This window comes from Macrobrachium rosenbergii, chromosome 11, assembly GCF_040412425.1.
Source record: "Macrobrachium rosenbergii isolate ZJJX-2024 chromosome 11, ASM4041242v1, whole genome shotgun sequence".
In the NCBI taxonomy this organism is placed as follows: domain Eukaryota; kingdom Metazoa; phylum Arthropoda; class Malacostraca; order Decapoda; family Palaemonidae; genus Macrobrachium; species Macrobrachium rosenbergii.
Genome location: NC_089751.1, coordinates 45,995,617 through 46,013,116, shown reverse-complemented (window position 1 = coordinate 46,013,116; position 17,500 = coordinate 45,995,617). Strand labels below are relative to the sequence as shown.

The 17,500-nt window shown below is 35.7% G+C and overlaps 1 protein-coding gene across 1 annotated transcript in view; it reads right to left on the bottom strand.

The window, feature by feature from the left end:
- Positions 1–17,500, bottom strand: part of Tspo (Translocator protein) — a 133,511-nt gene that overhangs the window by 74,733 nt on the left and 41,278 nt on the right. The gene's annotated exons all lie outside the window — the stretch shown is intronic.

Below are 17,500 nucleotides of genomic sequence, written 5' to 3'. Positions count from 1 at the left end.
CATGCTCTCCAACTGGTACAGGAAAGCGAATAGGTAAATAAAAGGGCTCCATGCTTTCAAACTGCCCGTCAGGCAAAGTGAATAGGTAAATAAAAAGGGCTCCATGCTCTCAAACTGCCCGGACCAAAGCGAATAGGTAAATAAAAAGTGCTCCATGCTCTCAAACTGCGTATGGGCAAAGCGAATAGGTAAATAAAGGGCTCCATGCTCTCAAACTGCCCATACAGGGAAAGCGAATAGGTAAATAAAAGGGCTCCATAATCTCAAACTGCCCGTACAGACAAAGCGATAGGTAAATAAAAGGGCTCCATACTTTCAAACTGCCCGTATGGGCAAATCAAATAGGTAAATAAAAAGGGCTCCATACTCTCAAACTACCCATACAGGGAAAGCGAATAGGTAAATAAAAAGGGCTCCATGCTCTCAAACTGCTGTACAGGGAAAGCGAATAGGTAAATAAAAAGGGCTCCATGCTCTCAAACTGCCCATACAGGGAAAGTGAATAGGTAAATAAAAAGGGCTCTTTACTTTCAAACTGCCCGTACGGGCAAAGCGAATAGGTAAATAAATAGGGCTCCGTGCTCTCACACTGAAACTGGCCGTACAGGTGAAGCGAATAGGTAAATAAAAAGGGCTCCGTGCTCTCATACTGAAACTGGCCGTACAGGTGAAGTGAATAGGTAAATAAAAAGGGCTCCATGCTCTCAAAGAGGTAAAATACGGTCGCCTTTTTCGTCTTTCTCACCTCTGATGTTCTCTAAACTTGATTAACTGATTATGTCTCATTTAAACTTCCGTCTCTTCCTCCCGCCATATTCCCTAAATAAACTGTAAAATTATTTCTGTTTAACTAGGGCTTTATGGTTTCGAAAGTTAACGAAAACTTTCTCTTTTATGATTTATTAGGGACACTTGTTTGGGATGTATGAGCACTGAATATTTACTTTTGATTCTTGTGATGCAATTAAGTTTCTTTGACCTTTTTCTCTATGGAAAGTTTCAGTCTTTTGATTAGCAATTAAAATGAAGGCAGTGTAAAATTTGTATCCTGAGTAAAAATCAGTGCTGTAGTCCGAGATCAGGTCAAGGTCCAGTCTGCCCTGCTCCGAAGCCGGTCTATCCTGCCAGTAAAGTGTTCCTGTCATTTGATTCATCTACGCTCTTCTCATGCCTCACTTAAGCTTCCAAAATTACTAGAATCTAGAGGATCTGTGTGGAAACATATATTCACATTTTCATTTATCATCCAAAAGGCGTGATGCACTTAAAGAATTCCAGGAATTTCTTAATACTGACAAGCATGAAATCTTGAGAGCCGGACACACGCGATGGCTGTCAATGAAAGCGTGTGTTGATAGGATACTGGAGCAGTATGATGCACTACATCTGTATTTTCATAATGCTGCATTTGAAGATCCCACACACACACACACGACAGCATTTTAAGAAGCCTGAATAACAAATTTACCAAAGCTTACCTGGAATTTATGTCCTTTAACCTTGGCAGACTGGTGTCATTCAACCTGTTCTTTCAAAGTGAACAGCCATTGTTACAGTGACTAAAGCAAAAAGTGTCTGATCTAGTATCATCATTGTGTTTAGATTTCATGCACTGCTCATATATCAGAGAGATTGATATTGATAAAATTAACCCTAAGCAAGACCAGCAATATATTCCTCTCAACAAAGTTTACACTGGTATTGCAGCAACAGATACCCTGAATAGTATAATTCAAGACATCGGAAAGAACCACCCAGATGTGCAATTGTTTTTCAGTCATTGTAGGGAATTTCTGATAGAATGTGTACATCAGATTCTGTTCAGGTTTCATGATCTTGATAGGTTGGACTTCCTTGAATGCCTGTCTCCTTCCAGCGCATATAGTATGAAAGTGCCATCTTTGGTGCATTTGTTGAAACATGCCATGCCTTAAAGACACTGTTGATGTCCAAGCTTTGGACAATGAATGGAGGCATCATGCTATGTGCTCAAATGTTACTGGTGATATGAATATCCAAGATTACTGGAGGTTCATCTTCAAGGAAAAAAGTGCACCAGGAAAACAGATGTACCCAGCCTTGGCAAAAGTAAAATATCTCCTTTTTTCATTGCCATTTTCTAATGCCTCAGTAGAAAGGGTCTTTAGTTAACTCAACCTTATCAAGAAGAGATCAAAGAACAGCTCTCAAACATGAAACTCTCTTAAGCCTCATGACTTCCAAACTGTGGTTGCAGCAAAAGGGAAGCATAGTGGCTGCTGGATTCGATCCCCCAAAAGAAATGTTGCAGCTTTATGAAAAAATGAAATCAAATTTATGGGATGAGAAAAGTAGCTACTTTGCGTAAGAAATTTTTTGAAGAAATTAGTAGAGAGATTAATGCCTGAGTGAGACTGAGTAGACATTAGGAGTAAGCCTCTAAAGGATTCTTTTTTTATATACAAAATGTATGATTTATTTGCAGGATGTCTTATCATCGATAATTTACAGCAGTACCAAAGCATTAGGCCTATTCTTTTTTCATATTTAGATTTATCTTCAGTTTTTTTTACAGCATCAGCATTCTGTTTTCATATTAAGAATGTATGATTTATTTGTGGAATTTTTCTTTTTTGCACACAATATTATCAAAAGAATCTCTCTTTATATTCAGAAAGTAGATTATTTGTAGGAAATTTTTTCTTTTAATAATTTACAGCATTACCAAAGGAGTCTATTCTTTTATATTCAGAATTTATAATATACATATGCAAAGTTTATTTTCTTACATAATTTACAGCATTAACAGAGGATTATTTTTTCATATTCAGAATGTATTTGCAATTTTTTTAATTCTCTAAAAAAATCAGCCTTTATGTAATTCACATCATTACCAAAGGAATATTTTTCTTCTCCAAATTCCAGAATTTATGGTTTATTTTTAAGATTTTTTTTTTATGAACGTAATTCACAGCATTTATCTCAATATCCTAGGGCCAAATATATTCATATATGAACAAAACGGCAAGTTTAAGGAATTTTAGACAATGAGCCTAAGGAATTTTTGTGGAATCTGAGGAATTCTTGAGACCCGTCTAAGGAATTTCAGATTCTGAGTGTGGAAGCCCTGGTCTAAAAGACGAACAGAATAATCCCCGATAAAATAGATTCGGAAGATGATTTGACTCATGCTATAACTAAACGAGTACAAATCACACTACACTTTACTGGGCATTCAAAAACATACGGGACATCTGAACAGTTTCTAACATATCTCCACTGAGAAACTTTTATTTCACTGGAATGCTGTCTCAGCACATGTGAAATTTGGCGCCAATGATAAATTAGCGCCAACTTGAACCGTACAAATCAAGTAGGCAAACACACCTGAACAAAGTCCGGTTTCCATTGAATTACATCGTTAACATATTTTCAAACAAAAAGTGAAAGATATATATATATATATATATATATATATATATATATATATATATATATATATATATATATATATATATATATATATATACATACACACACGCACACATGTTTGTGTACATATATGTTGATAGTGATGATGGTGAAGGAAGCCAGCGTACATTTCTTCCTTTTTAATGAGACAGATCTGGATACAAGAGGTCTTGGGTGTCCTGCTTGCTGCCTCTCTCTCTCTCTCTCTCTCTCTCTCTCTCTCTCTCTCTCTCTCTCTCTCTCAGCTTTCACATGACACACCTACACACCTGTACTAGCAATTGCAAACTTGCAAATTAGTTATTACTACCAACAAAAATATCGTTAAACAATTAAGTGTTGAAATTAGTAATGAATATTCATTTCAAGATAACATGCATCAGTATAAACGAGCTTAACTCTCAACCGCTGTTGTATTCTAAATTAATAGACTTGTCAAGTAGGTTTGTGCCATGGATACACGGTTCTAACTGGGTCTCCGCTTTAATCAACATTATTCCACCTGGTATTTAAGCCTCTTGTTCAATAAACGCTGGCGTCTCTCACAATTCCCATGTTTAAGAAAATCATCATCTACGCTTCTCCATTTTTAACAAACTTATATAATTCACCTTTTGCGGCTGATTGTGTTGACATTGATCGTTTTTTCAGTCTCATTTTCTTTGTTGAAACACCGTGAGTACGCCTTTTACCTTACTCAGGCTCGGCCACTTACTTAATACAACAAATGGTATATATTACATTTTTCTACTTTATTCTTAAACTCCAACATTGTTATTATTACCCGTGATGTGTTTACACCGATTTGTGAATTATTTAGGGAATGATGAAATTTTTTATACTATTTATTTCACAGCATTCCCGCTTCAAGAGTAATTAAATGTTTAGCCTCTTCTCGGAAGCAGGCCATACTCGAAGGCACTGGATATTCTTCAGTAGAACCAAGATTGTTGACCGAGCTTCGGCCTAATCCTATTTCAAGGCGACACTGATCGAATACTGAACAGAAATGCCTCCCAGCGATAGACACGAGTCTTCCCTATGGCCAAAGGAAACTCTTGTATATACATCAACACCTTTTTTTATTGTTTACGGTAGAAATATGCGTAGAGATTTTCCTTTCAAATTTCGACTTATTTTTTAAAAATTATTTTCGTAACTTTCAAATTTTATTTAAAAGAATTCTGTACCTTATATTAATAGATAAAGTAACTGTGTGGTTATTTAAGATCTTAATTCGATGAGAAGTGTCGAATTTCGCACATTTTTCGTCCGTTATTATTATTATTGGCAAGATGAACCCTATTCATATGGAAACAAACCCACAAAAGAATCTCCTTATATTCTTCCATTTGGATCCCGGGCTTTGCAATGACAAGAATATCTTACAAGTGTGGAGAATTTGAGACGTTAAGAAGGTAATGTGGTTATTGCAATTACGTACACGTGCACACAAATGCACGGCAGAGTCGTTACCAGCTCAAACCTCTCTTGAAAGCACAGTGCAGTGGTAAAAGTAATGGCGTTACCAACGTCGTTGGTTCTCACTGGTCAGTGGATCGAATCCGCGAGGTGACGAACCACTTCTCAATTTTAATTCTCCTTCGGTACATATTTCCGAGGTGGAGCGAATTGGATGTTAAACGACATTTGTAGCTTAATGTATGTGAATATGTAAAAATGTAATGGTGATGAGATAAAAATGCATGTGTATATATATATATACATATATATATATATATTTATATATATACATATATATATATATATATATATATATATTTATATATATATATATATATATATATATATATATATATATAATATATAATTATATATATACATATATAAATATACATTATATATATACATATATATATATATATATATATATATATATATATATATATATATATATATATATATATATATATGTGTGTGTGTGTAGAATCTACTGGTCACTTCTTACCAGATACATATGTAATTGTAATAGCCGCAATGCCCTCTTAACTTCTCGAATTCTTGGTGCTTTTTTTTATACGCTTGTCACTACAAAGGCTTAATATCCAAGTGCAAGAATATTGAAGTAGTTATGATGTCCAGTAGCGCATCTAAGAGGGCATTGTTGCTATTAGAATTACATTATATATATATATATATATATATATATATATATATATATATATATATATATATATATATATATATATATGCATTTTATCACATCACCATGACAATTTTGTATTCAGAAACATTAAGTGCATATATATGTATATATATTTATATATATAAACTTATTGATTTAATTAATTAATTCATCTATTTATTTCTATATGGGGTCTTTCGATGAGCGCCCTAACCTTCATATTTTAATTCTTCAGAATCAAGGAGCGAGATGTAATAACAGATTTCAATTACCATATTAATGAGATTACGGAGGGGTTCCAACAATGAATGAAAATACGCTTGTGATATTTAAGCATTAGTGTTTTAGGGATCAAGCCCTTGTAATTCGCGAATAATTTTCTCCTATTAATTTGTCTCGCATTTTTTCTTCTCAGTCTTATTCGGTAATGAGAAATATTCCGGGAAAATAGATTTGAATATTCTATACGAATTTAGAAAGGGCTTCATAGAATATTCGTTGAATATTTTCGATACTTTGAAAAAAAAAAAAGTTTTTATCTGAACTTGCAGTTTGTTTCTTGTGTTTATCCATAAATGTGAGTGGAGAGTTTTGTTCACCTACTGACTGTGTACTGGTATGAAAAGTACCTATATCCGTTCGCAGATCAAACTAATTTAGCTGGCATCTGTCATTGAAATTGTTCCCTAAGATTAACTGAAAAATATAATAATTTGTTTTTCCATCCTCAATTCTGGAGCATTTGTGACGTATCAAAATACACATGAATATTTGTGAAGCCCCTTTCTACATCAGTGTTGCGATTCCTGTTCTCGATTTTCCCTATCAGTTCCTAAGAAGCAGTTTCTTATGAACAATACTCTCTGAATTTCTATCTGTACAGAACAGCCTCAGACCTGCCTCCAAATCTTTAATGTAATCCTTTTTTTCACTCACTTTTTTTTTATACTGTTGTTACATAACCATCTACCCACCCTACAAGTGGGTCTTGAATAGTGACTATTCCGGATTTAGTAACTTTCTGATTTCATAATTCCATTGCTTTCTCCATTTATTGCCTCTTCCTAATCTCTTGTAGCCATAAAAACTCCAGCAACTCCGATCACATCCTTGAATCTGGCATACTTTGAATACACTGCCTTCAGCCCTGCTCAGTTTGAATGATTTCTGATATTAGAAAATTCTGGATTGGACAATCTGCAACCAGTACGATGACTAACACCTTTATGTGAATCTGCTCTGACCCTCAACAATCGTTTAGTCGATCCCACGTAAGTCCCCAAATTACATCTGGGGCAAGTATATTTATATACGACAGACGATTGCAGAAATCGTTCAAATATATGTAATACAAGTATTAATTATTCTGACTTCTCTGTTTTGGGCCAAACAAGTCATCCACACGAACTGCTCATTCTAGAATCGTTATTCATAAAACAGCTAGTTCCTAAGTTGAACTCACACACCACCTCTGTTCAGTTGTATCTGGCTTGAGCCAGTTTTCTTTGCTGCTTTCCTTTTCCCTTTTAGTCATTCAGTCCTCAACCTTTTAGTCTAGCAGGTGCTTTTTATGAACTGTCTTGTTTTAATGTATATTTATATAGCATGTTGAGACTCGTGAAGTCGTTAGTTTTATTCCATGTATTTTAATTTGTAAATTTTCTTTTGTAGCCTTGATGATGTAACAATGTGTTACGAAACGCGTCGGCAAATAAATACCACCTACAGATGACCGACTGTCTCCTTGTCACCCTGTCCTGAGATATATATATATATATATATATATATATATATATATATATATATATATATATATATATATATATATATATATATTATATATATATATATATATATATATATATATATATATATATATTTACGTATGTTGTAGTCTCATACAGGAAGTTTCTAAGTTGTTTCAGCACTTTGGTCTGGATTGCACCTCTTGTGGGTGGAGAATATCTAGAGTGAATATGTGAAGAGTATATTAAATGGTATTTGGTGCTTAATGTTTGTGAATATACAAGAGCCACATGGGTACACACACAAACACACACACACATTATATATGTATATATATGTATATATACACACACATTATATATGTATATATATATATATATGTATATATATATATATATATATATATATATATATATATATATATATATATATATATATATATATATATATATATATGAATTGCAATACTTACCTGTTTTGGCTTCAGCAACACTCCCTGAAATTAAAAAAAAAGTGTAAAAAAGTAGAAATAAAAAAAGTAACAACCTTTTTCACCTAACTCCGTTTCCTGAACATTTCTCGACACTGGAAAAAGGAAGACAACTAAAAGTAAGTCGTAAGATTACTGACCACTCCGAAATGTAGACACCATTTCCCAGAGCGTTCATTAGGCAAATTCAATTACAGGTACGGTGAGCCGAGTAAAAAAAAAAAAAAAAATGGAAAAATTCTGGGTCAAACAACCAACATTTTCTCTGCGTGTTAGAACGCATGCCACCGAGAATTATGTTCGCAAGTAAGGGAGCGAGAATTGTGTTCGCAAGTAGGGGAAAGAGAGAGAGAGAGAGAGAGAGAGAGAGAGAGAGAGAGAGAGAGAGAGAGAGAGAGAGAGAGAGAGAGAGAATCCAGTGCAATAAGAGACTAGATGCAAAACTGATGTGGCACGTGCTTGCAATTGTAATATGTTTAAAACAATCCAATAAGAAGGAGAAGACAAACCGTTCAGAAAACTTTTGAAAATCATGTCGTCGGAAGTCAGGTGTCTGCAGCCGAGTTGTTTACGAGAGAAAATGATAAAAGAGAAAGCATAAGCCTTTCATACTCACAGAGACAAAGGCACACAAACTCATGCGTGTATGAATATATACATACATATGTATATATATGTATATACAGTATTTATACATATATATTTATATATATGTAGGTATATATATGTATGTATATGTATATATATACATGTATATGTATATATACATGTATATATATGTGTATATATATATATATTATATACATAAATATGGTACATTATAGTATAATAACAAACGTAAAAGATTTTTTTGCATTTTTTATTTGTTGGTTTGAAATGTTATTTTAGCACGCGAAGAATATTCCAGAGGAAGGAGTTCAACACTCTTTGCAATGTAAGTTCAGTTTAAGTGCTCAAGGTTGCACTTACCCTGATGTTCAGTCATTGTAATACACTTGCAAGTGGTTCCTTTGCTTCCTGTACTAAATGAATCTGTTCGTTTTCTCACAGCAAAACCTTTCCCATATGTCTACTTAGACTCCGTGTTAATTCACCATCAACACTGACATACTGATGTGAGCATTAACATGCTTTCTAACAATAAATTCTACTTTAGAGAATTATGATAAGTTTTTATAGGCGAGAACTCCATCAAGATCCATCAGGGGTTTTAAAGAGTATCTCTGGATATTACACTTAACAATTCATTAAAAAAATTTGAGATTCAATAAGAATAACAATATCATCACAAACAAAATAATCACAATAATAATAATAATAATAATAATATATAAATGATGATACGAAAAGGAATCCAAATGGAACACAAAATAACACACAAAGATACATAAATGATGGAAATTAATAAAATATAATACATATTCAGCTTTGAAAACCACTCAGACTGTTGACGTCATACATCAGATGGGATGTAAAGTTGCACAGAAACAAAATAAACTAAAGGAGCGCGTTCATACACGGCGAGATTGGAACAATGGATTTTACTCTACCATAGAAGGACTGACCACAGCCCAGGAATTAACGTCGTCACGAACAAATCAAATTAAAAGCAAAGGGGCGAAACTTTGTGTTGGTATATCACTCTCTCTCTCTCTCTCTCTCTCTCTCTCTCTCTCTCTCTCTCTCTCTCTCTCTCTCTCTCTTTTACAAGCAAGAGGTGTGTATGGCATGACTGCATTGATTTTGGTTTAAGAAGCAAAATGCAACGCCTTATATAGTTACAGATTAGCTATGTTAAATACAACAGAACTTTATAATAACTTTAACACAAGGCACAGAACTGAATGAGAACAGTTATGCTGAATACAAAAGAACTTTATATTACCTTTTACGCGAGGTGTAGAACTCTAAATGAGAACAGTTGTGCTGAATACAAGAGAACTTTATATTACCTTTTACGCAAGGTGTAGAACTCTAAATGAGAACAGTTATGCTGAATACAAGAGAACTTTATAACACCTTTCACAAAAGGCATAGAACTCTAAATGAGAACAGTTATGCTGAATACAAGAGAACTTTATATTACCTTTTACACAAGGTGTAGAACTCTAAATGAGAACAGTTACGTAGCATACAAAAGAACTTTATACCTTTTACACAAGTCACAGAACTCGAAATGAGAACAGTTATGCTGAATACGAGAGAACTTTATATCACCTTTTTCACAATGCATACGACTCTAAATGAGAGACTTTTGTGTGATTACACTCTCGGGTCGAAATCTCGCTTATAGCAATTCAAAGCAATCTACACAGAAAAAACACCACAGACTTATCAATCAGGAATCTATCTTTAGTGCTTCTATGATCTTGTCCAAAGATTTTAGGTTATTCAAGCATGCAAAGCATCCACTATAAGGAAAACTCTTGGCCTAGACAATTACATAAAGATCTGCTTAACATAGAGAATTAAACATTTCTGCTTCTGACTGCCTTATCAAACAGTCAGAAGCAGAAATGTCAAAAATACCTCCATATAAGGAAACGACGATCGTCGATGGCGTCGTCTTGAGCCCCGTCCCATTCAGTGGTATATAGGCTCCCATAGGATCGCCCTAGGGGGGGCAGAGAGGAAGAAGGGCAGAGTGAAGACCGAGAAAAGGCGGGAGAGAGAGAGGGACAGTGCGTTTGAAAGCCCTTGGACTCCCTTCGAGATAGGAAAACAAGTAACTCAGTTTTGTAATATTTGAAAGGATGCTTGATTATAAGTGTGATACAAATAGATCCCAAAATGATGGCCACTTGTTAGCTTGCCCTGAACTCGCTTCTATGTTGCTCTGACCTCTCTTTATTTCAGACCATGCCAGACTGGAAGCTTCTACTAGTTTTGCGACGAAATCTTGCTTCGGCCGCGTCGATTTTACCGGAACCGTTGATGACTTGCGATATCGAAAAGCGAAGAAGGACCCAGGGCAACACTGCGCTTATTGAAAAAAAAAAAAAACAAAGAATTTCAAGACACACTGAAAAAACTTCTTAAAAATTAACCTTCGACCTACTCCAGTTTTTCATGACTTCCAAAGGAAGAATTGAGAGTATCTTTGATAAAGGTCATAGACGCTACCAAAGCTTATGACATCCTTCAAGGAGTCCATCATCTTCAGCAACTCTTTCCTCTGAGTAACTGCCTGCCATTAATATTCGTAGGAATATGAAAGGAATGTCGGGGACTGGCTCTTGAATTTCCCAAGCCGAAGGATGCCATCTGGGTTATGAAGGTACGACTTCAAAGAGAATCAGAATATTAGGTCTTCAAAGGCTTCGACTAAGCACAGACAGAAAGCAGAAAACTTTCCATGCTGAGCATTTAGGTAAATGCAAGCACTCGACTCCCATAAAAGGGGAATAAACAGCTCGCCTCTGACAAAGGAAGAGGAGATCCAAGAGCACTCAAATAGGCTAATATTTCTTAATACCAGGCAGAAGGAAACTGTTTATGAATGCTGCAGTGTAACTCAGCAGTCTCTCATGTCTATATATTTTTTTATATATAAAAAAAATATATATATATGTATTATATATATATATATATATATATATATATATATATATATATATATATATATATATATATATATATATATATACACATTATTTTACATATAACACTGATGAACAATATATATATATGTATATATATATATATATATATATATATATATATATATATATATATATATATATTGTAATGAATATATTTAATTTTTTTATGGTAAACTTAACGCAAAGAATTTTTCGTTTTTTATTGTTCAAGTATGAAGAATCATTTGTGCTTTCTTTCCACCTGCTGCTGTTATGTAGTTTAGGTACCACACCCATGAGGTTGTTTGGTTATCTGTTTTCATATGCGGTGGTTTGGTGTTTGGCGGTCAGGAGGAGAGGAAGGACAATAAAGTACCGGATGCCACATTCAAATTGTATAGAAAATAAGACTGATTTCGACTTATATGAAAAACGCATAAGATTCCATGCTTTTCTAAAATCATGTAGACTACTCAAGCTTTCAAAAATGATGGCAAGTCCATACAACCCCGTAGCTCGGAGCCAGGTACCTTATGGTCACAGTACTCGCTTATATGGCGGAGTGCATTGGTTGCACTTTATTGCTTCATACGCTGGGAAAACAGGCACGTGGGTATGGCAAAAACTTAGTGCACTTTTCCCCATTTCAAAATTATATACAACAGGACAGTAATCTGCATATCCTGGTGACGTGTCATTTATGCGTATCCTATCATCTTTTAAACATAAATTTCCCTCTTGGCAAATATCATACCAAAAAATCAATATATTGTCTCATATTCCATGCTTTTTGATAGATACCAATAATTAAAGGAGCTGGAAGAAATGGATTGTGATGGGTTAACATGACAGAAGAAATCTACATTTCCAACAAATGTCAAAACCTAAAGTTTGCCTGGAAATACAGATCTGAGCTCGTCAGTATGAGGAAAATTCGTGACGCAATCGAGAAAATAAGAAAACAAAAAATGCTCCGACGTTTCCTCGGAGCAATCGCGTTTTCTGTACAGTGCATAATCAAGGCCACCGAAAATAGATCTGTCCTTTGGTGGTCTCGGTATAGTGCTGTACGAGTCGCGGCCCACGAAACTTCAACCACGACCCGATGGTAGCCTGTACTATAACGTTGCCAGACGCACGATTATGGCTAACTTTAACCTTAAATCAAATAAAAAATACTGAGGCTACATGGCCACAATTTGGTATGTTTGATGATTTGAGGGTGGATGATCGACATACCAATTTGCTGACCTCTAGCCTCAGTAGTTTTTAAGATCTGAGGGCGGACAGAAAAAAGTACGGACGGACAGACAAAGGCGGCACAATAGCTTTCTTTTACAGAAAAATAAAACCATAACGTGATCGAAACTTCACTAATTTGCTGAGCTATCGCTTGAGGATGATAAAATGTGGAAATTCCAACCCAACAAGAATAGTCAACGTGCGGTACAAGAAGTAAATTTGTAAAGTCAATTTAAGCATTTTCAAAGTTTTCGTTAAAACGTATAAAAACTTGTCTACGCAAAACAGAGTGCGCGCGTGTGCATCTATATGTTTTGTAATTCTATAAAAAACGAATTACGTGAACTTTGGTAACCGTAATGAGTGGAACCAAATCTAATAACCACGCAAGTGGCTGTATATTGCTGAAGACCTCTCTTCCATTACATGACATCCTCCACTCTCTGGCTTCATACACTAATGGAGCTATTTGTCAGCCGCGCCATAATTAGAGAAGGGGCATTTTTGGATGGACAGCCGTAAATAACCTGTAACACCATTAAGACCTTGATGAGGTTAATTGCTCAAAGCTGACTTTGGATTAAGCAATCTTGACGCGATGCTTCGTATAAAGTATAACTGCGAATACAAAGTAGGAGAAAATGGTGGTTTGCAGGAAAATATATGTGTAAACAATACACACACACACACACACACACACACACATATATATATATATATATATATATATATATATATATATATATATATATATATATATATATATATCACTGTTGCTAAATACACCTTCTCAGAATACCAACCAGTAGCATGTTAAACACCTCTCAAACACTGTCATTCTCCTTTATGTTGCACACATTCTCACTCCCAGGCCGTTGAGTTCCCGTCTTTGCAGTACCTCCTTCATACTTTCTATCTCCATTTCTGGACCTTCTCTCCTCCATCCATAAAATGGTGCTGAATTGTCAATCATTTCCACCAGTTGATAGTCCTCTATTCTTTCATCATGATCAAGCCTTCTCAGTCCTCTTTTCTTTCATTATGATCAAGCCTTCTCAGTCCTCTATTCTTTCATCATGATCAAGCCTTCTCAATCCTCTATTCTTTCATCATGATCAAGCCTTCTCAATCCTCTATTCTTTCATCATGATCAAGCCTTCTCAATCCTCTATTCTTTCATCATGATCAAGCCTTCTCAATCCTCTATTCTTTCATCATGATCAAGCCGTCTCAGTCCTCTATTCTTTCATCATGATCAAGCCTTCTCAATATACACTTTACATTAACCCTCTAGGTACTTCAGAATGTTACTCTTTTTCAGTTATACTTCTATCTTCCATTTACATTCACCATCCACACTTCAGTTCCTTACAGTACAGTTGTTCCACAATCCCTTCATGCATTCCACAGAAACTCTTTGTTTCTTCTCAATCTTTTGTGCTCAATCTCCTGCAACTTTTGCTTCACCTATTCTGCAAATCAAGCCTTTCTCTTGTCCTAGCCTCATCCAAAGCTTTTACCCTAAAGTTCTTAAAAGAATCCACTGCACCCATTCTCATATGGCCCATACTACAATTCACAACTCGGTCTGCTTAGCTATCATTTACACTCATTTCCTCACTCTTATTCACTCGTGTTCTCAACTTTCTTCTTTTGCAAAAACTTTCAGAATTTTGCTAATTTCTGAATTTCTCTTCACTATCCCCAATCAGCAATGTATCATCTGTGAACATCAGTGATTCCTCACTTCGTTCCTGGTCAGTTTAATGACCTAATCCACCAAGTTTGCATCCACATCTGTCCTTATTTTGGCGTCATATATCACTGTACAACATCCATAAAAGCATTAAACTGCCACCGAGATATAGCATAGGCAAAGCTATACACCTATTTTATTACTGGCTCCTCTGTCATCTTTACCCTTACACAAAGAAGCAATTATTCCTCTTACATATTCCTTTGGAGGCTTTCCCTCATTCAAACATTCTTTAAATACCCTTTTATCCACTTAATCATGCATTTACCACTGTACTAAAGTTTCTCATTTGAAGTCCCATCAATTCTGGGCATCTCTTGATTTTTCAGGTTCTTAATTTCCCTCCTTATGTCATCAACTCAAATTTTCACAAGTATTCTCAAGTCCACACCAACCCCTTCTACTCTTGCGTCATTCAGCTCCAACACATTTTCTTTTCATCTTTTACATTCAACAAATCACAGTAATACTCACTCCATCAATCCAAGACATGAGTTGCATTCACACGGCATGTCTCCTTTTGAATTTTTGATTCTGAGATCTATTTGCTCATTAACTTCTTTTCTGCATTTAACTCCATGGAGAGCAACTCTTTATTCTCCCCAAATTCCATGCTCGCATTTCACCCCTTCTTTATTACATACCTTATTTTCTCCCATTTCTTGACTGTCTTCTCCCTCCTTCAGCACTCCTGCACACGACCCTCTTTCTGTCTGGCAGTTGCACATAAAATATTTCTTTATTGCCTTCTCATTCCTGAACCCACCACTCACCTTATTCAATCCCTCTTCCTACCTTCTCGTATTATCCTTCAACAGTTTTGTTATAATACTACATTATATTAAAAGGAAAGCGCATGTAAATTTCTTATATATTGCTGACTCAGAATCAGTGCCATAAGGAATTGTGGATGGGGTTTTCTATTTACAGAAGAGAATGTCGTGCTGTTTCTAGGTTGAGGAGTTGTGAGATTACAGAGTCCCTGTGGATACGGTCCACTGTAGTATCAATGGTTTCGCCTATGGGGGCATTAATAAAAAAGATCTCACATCCATGAAAGCCTTGATACCAACATTTAGCGAACTTTTTCTGGCCTCAAGGAATTCTGTAGCCAAAGATAGGCTGCATCGGGCAAGTACTTTTGGTGTCAGGAGGCCATTGATCTATTTGGCTAGGTGAGATTTCTGGATAGGACTCTGCATGACTGTGGTGTGTAGAGGATTCTGCGCAGTGTGAGTTTTCGCACTGCTGATGGCAGCATTCACTCTTTCAATAAGTCTACTGGCCTCCCTCTTGATGTCATATGTGTGGCTTCTTGTGAGGTGTTCTAAACTTGGTGGGATCAAAATACTTTCATCAAGTTTCTGGTGGTATTTCTTAGTTTTAATCAATATGAAGGCAGCAGTCTTGTCTACCCTACAAACAGTGATGACTTTCCATTGTTTCAACCCCTTCACAGTCACAGCATCCTTGAGCAGGTGTTTAATGATGTTACTGAACCAGTGGTGCACAGTGAGCAACACCAACCATTATGTACGTAGGACACCATCAACCTCTACGATAATGGAAGAATGCATGATAAATACTTAGAGGATGAGAGTCCTTGCAATATCATTAATAACACTGTATCTCCAAGTAGCAACCAACAGAAATTTAACTTGGTGATTTGTTATCACAAAATAAAAGCACAAAGATTTGATCACGCAAAACAGCCCTGCCTCTCTTTTACAAAACTCTTTCAAAAGAAATGTCACGTCCATGGATGTCTTGGTTTCTATATTGGGACGACGGAAAATGTGCCGGCGAAAAGAATCTCCCACTAAGTCCAAGAAGGGACCATCAATAACTATATAAGCAACTGACATAACACCACCACCATCTTGATTAGCGTCAACAGGATAAACGGCAGCTCCCTTGACACAAGAGGGTAACTAATATTAAAAATTTTCATATCCTTGTGGAGAAAGCCGACTTAATTATAACACAGGAATGATTTCACCTTCCCACCATTATACACCATTCCAAAGGTAATTCACGTGACTTGCCCCTCCAACAAGCCCATGCATCCGGAAGTGAAAATCAGCAACACGCAAGAGAAACACCCCCTACAAACAGAGAAAATCGCATATTATTACCAGGCATAAGTCATACAACACCAGACACAGGCCAGACTATGCTCTGACGGTCAGCATGGCAGAGAGAGAAACTGCCAGGAATTTTGGTACCAATCAGAGCGCTCAGAAACCGCCGGGAAATAAAGGAGCTCCAGAACTATTTGAGCATTTAGTGTCTGGAAGGGCAGAAGCGATTTTATAACCTGACATTTTGTTAGAAAATTAACATGAGAAATAGGTATTTCTAATGTCTCAAAACATTAAGCGGTATCTTTAGCCGTTTAGTTTTATTTTCAAATGAATGCTGATTCAACAAGCTTTCCAAGATATAAGATTATACTTCGTTTTCCAACGAGTGACGGGATTTACTTTTTCCAAAACATATTTATTTTAACCTCCTTAAATTGATCTACGAGTATGAATTATTTTTCGTGCTAGCCGTTTTGATAACATTCTATTGGAAATTCCGGAACCTGGAAATTCGATTTTCCTATGAAACTACGAATGTACATCACAAGAAACCTAGAACTAACGGTCATTTCATCCTGAACTTGATGTTTATTCGGAAAAATACGAGAATGAAAGACCATTCTTTAAGATATCATTTATAAAAAGAATGTGAAACGTCCAAACTAGCCCTAATACGTACATGTAGCAGAAGCAAAATTTGTGGAATTTTAAGCAATTTTACTTTTCTTTAGGAATAATTCCTCCTTAGACTTGATAGGGCCCCTCGAAAGATTTTATCAGACAGTACTGTGAAGGAGAACACACATATATAATTACATGCTTTCTGTTTCGTACCAAAGCCTTCGAAGTATGATTGCAAATCTAAAAATAAACTACCTCTGAATGGCAAGAACGACAATGAAAAGTTTCTTTATAGTTTCCCACGAATGAGAAAGCAAAGTTTGCAGATGGAACAGCAAGCTTAGTGATGTCTCGCCATGCCATTCACGATCAGGAAGAAGAGAA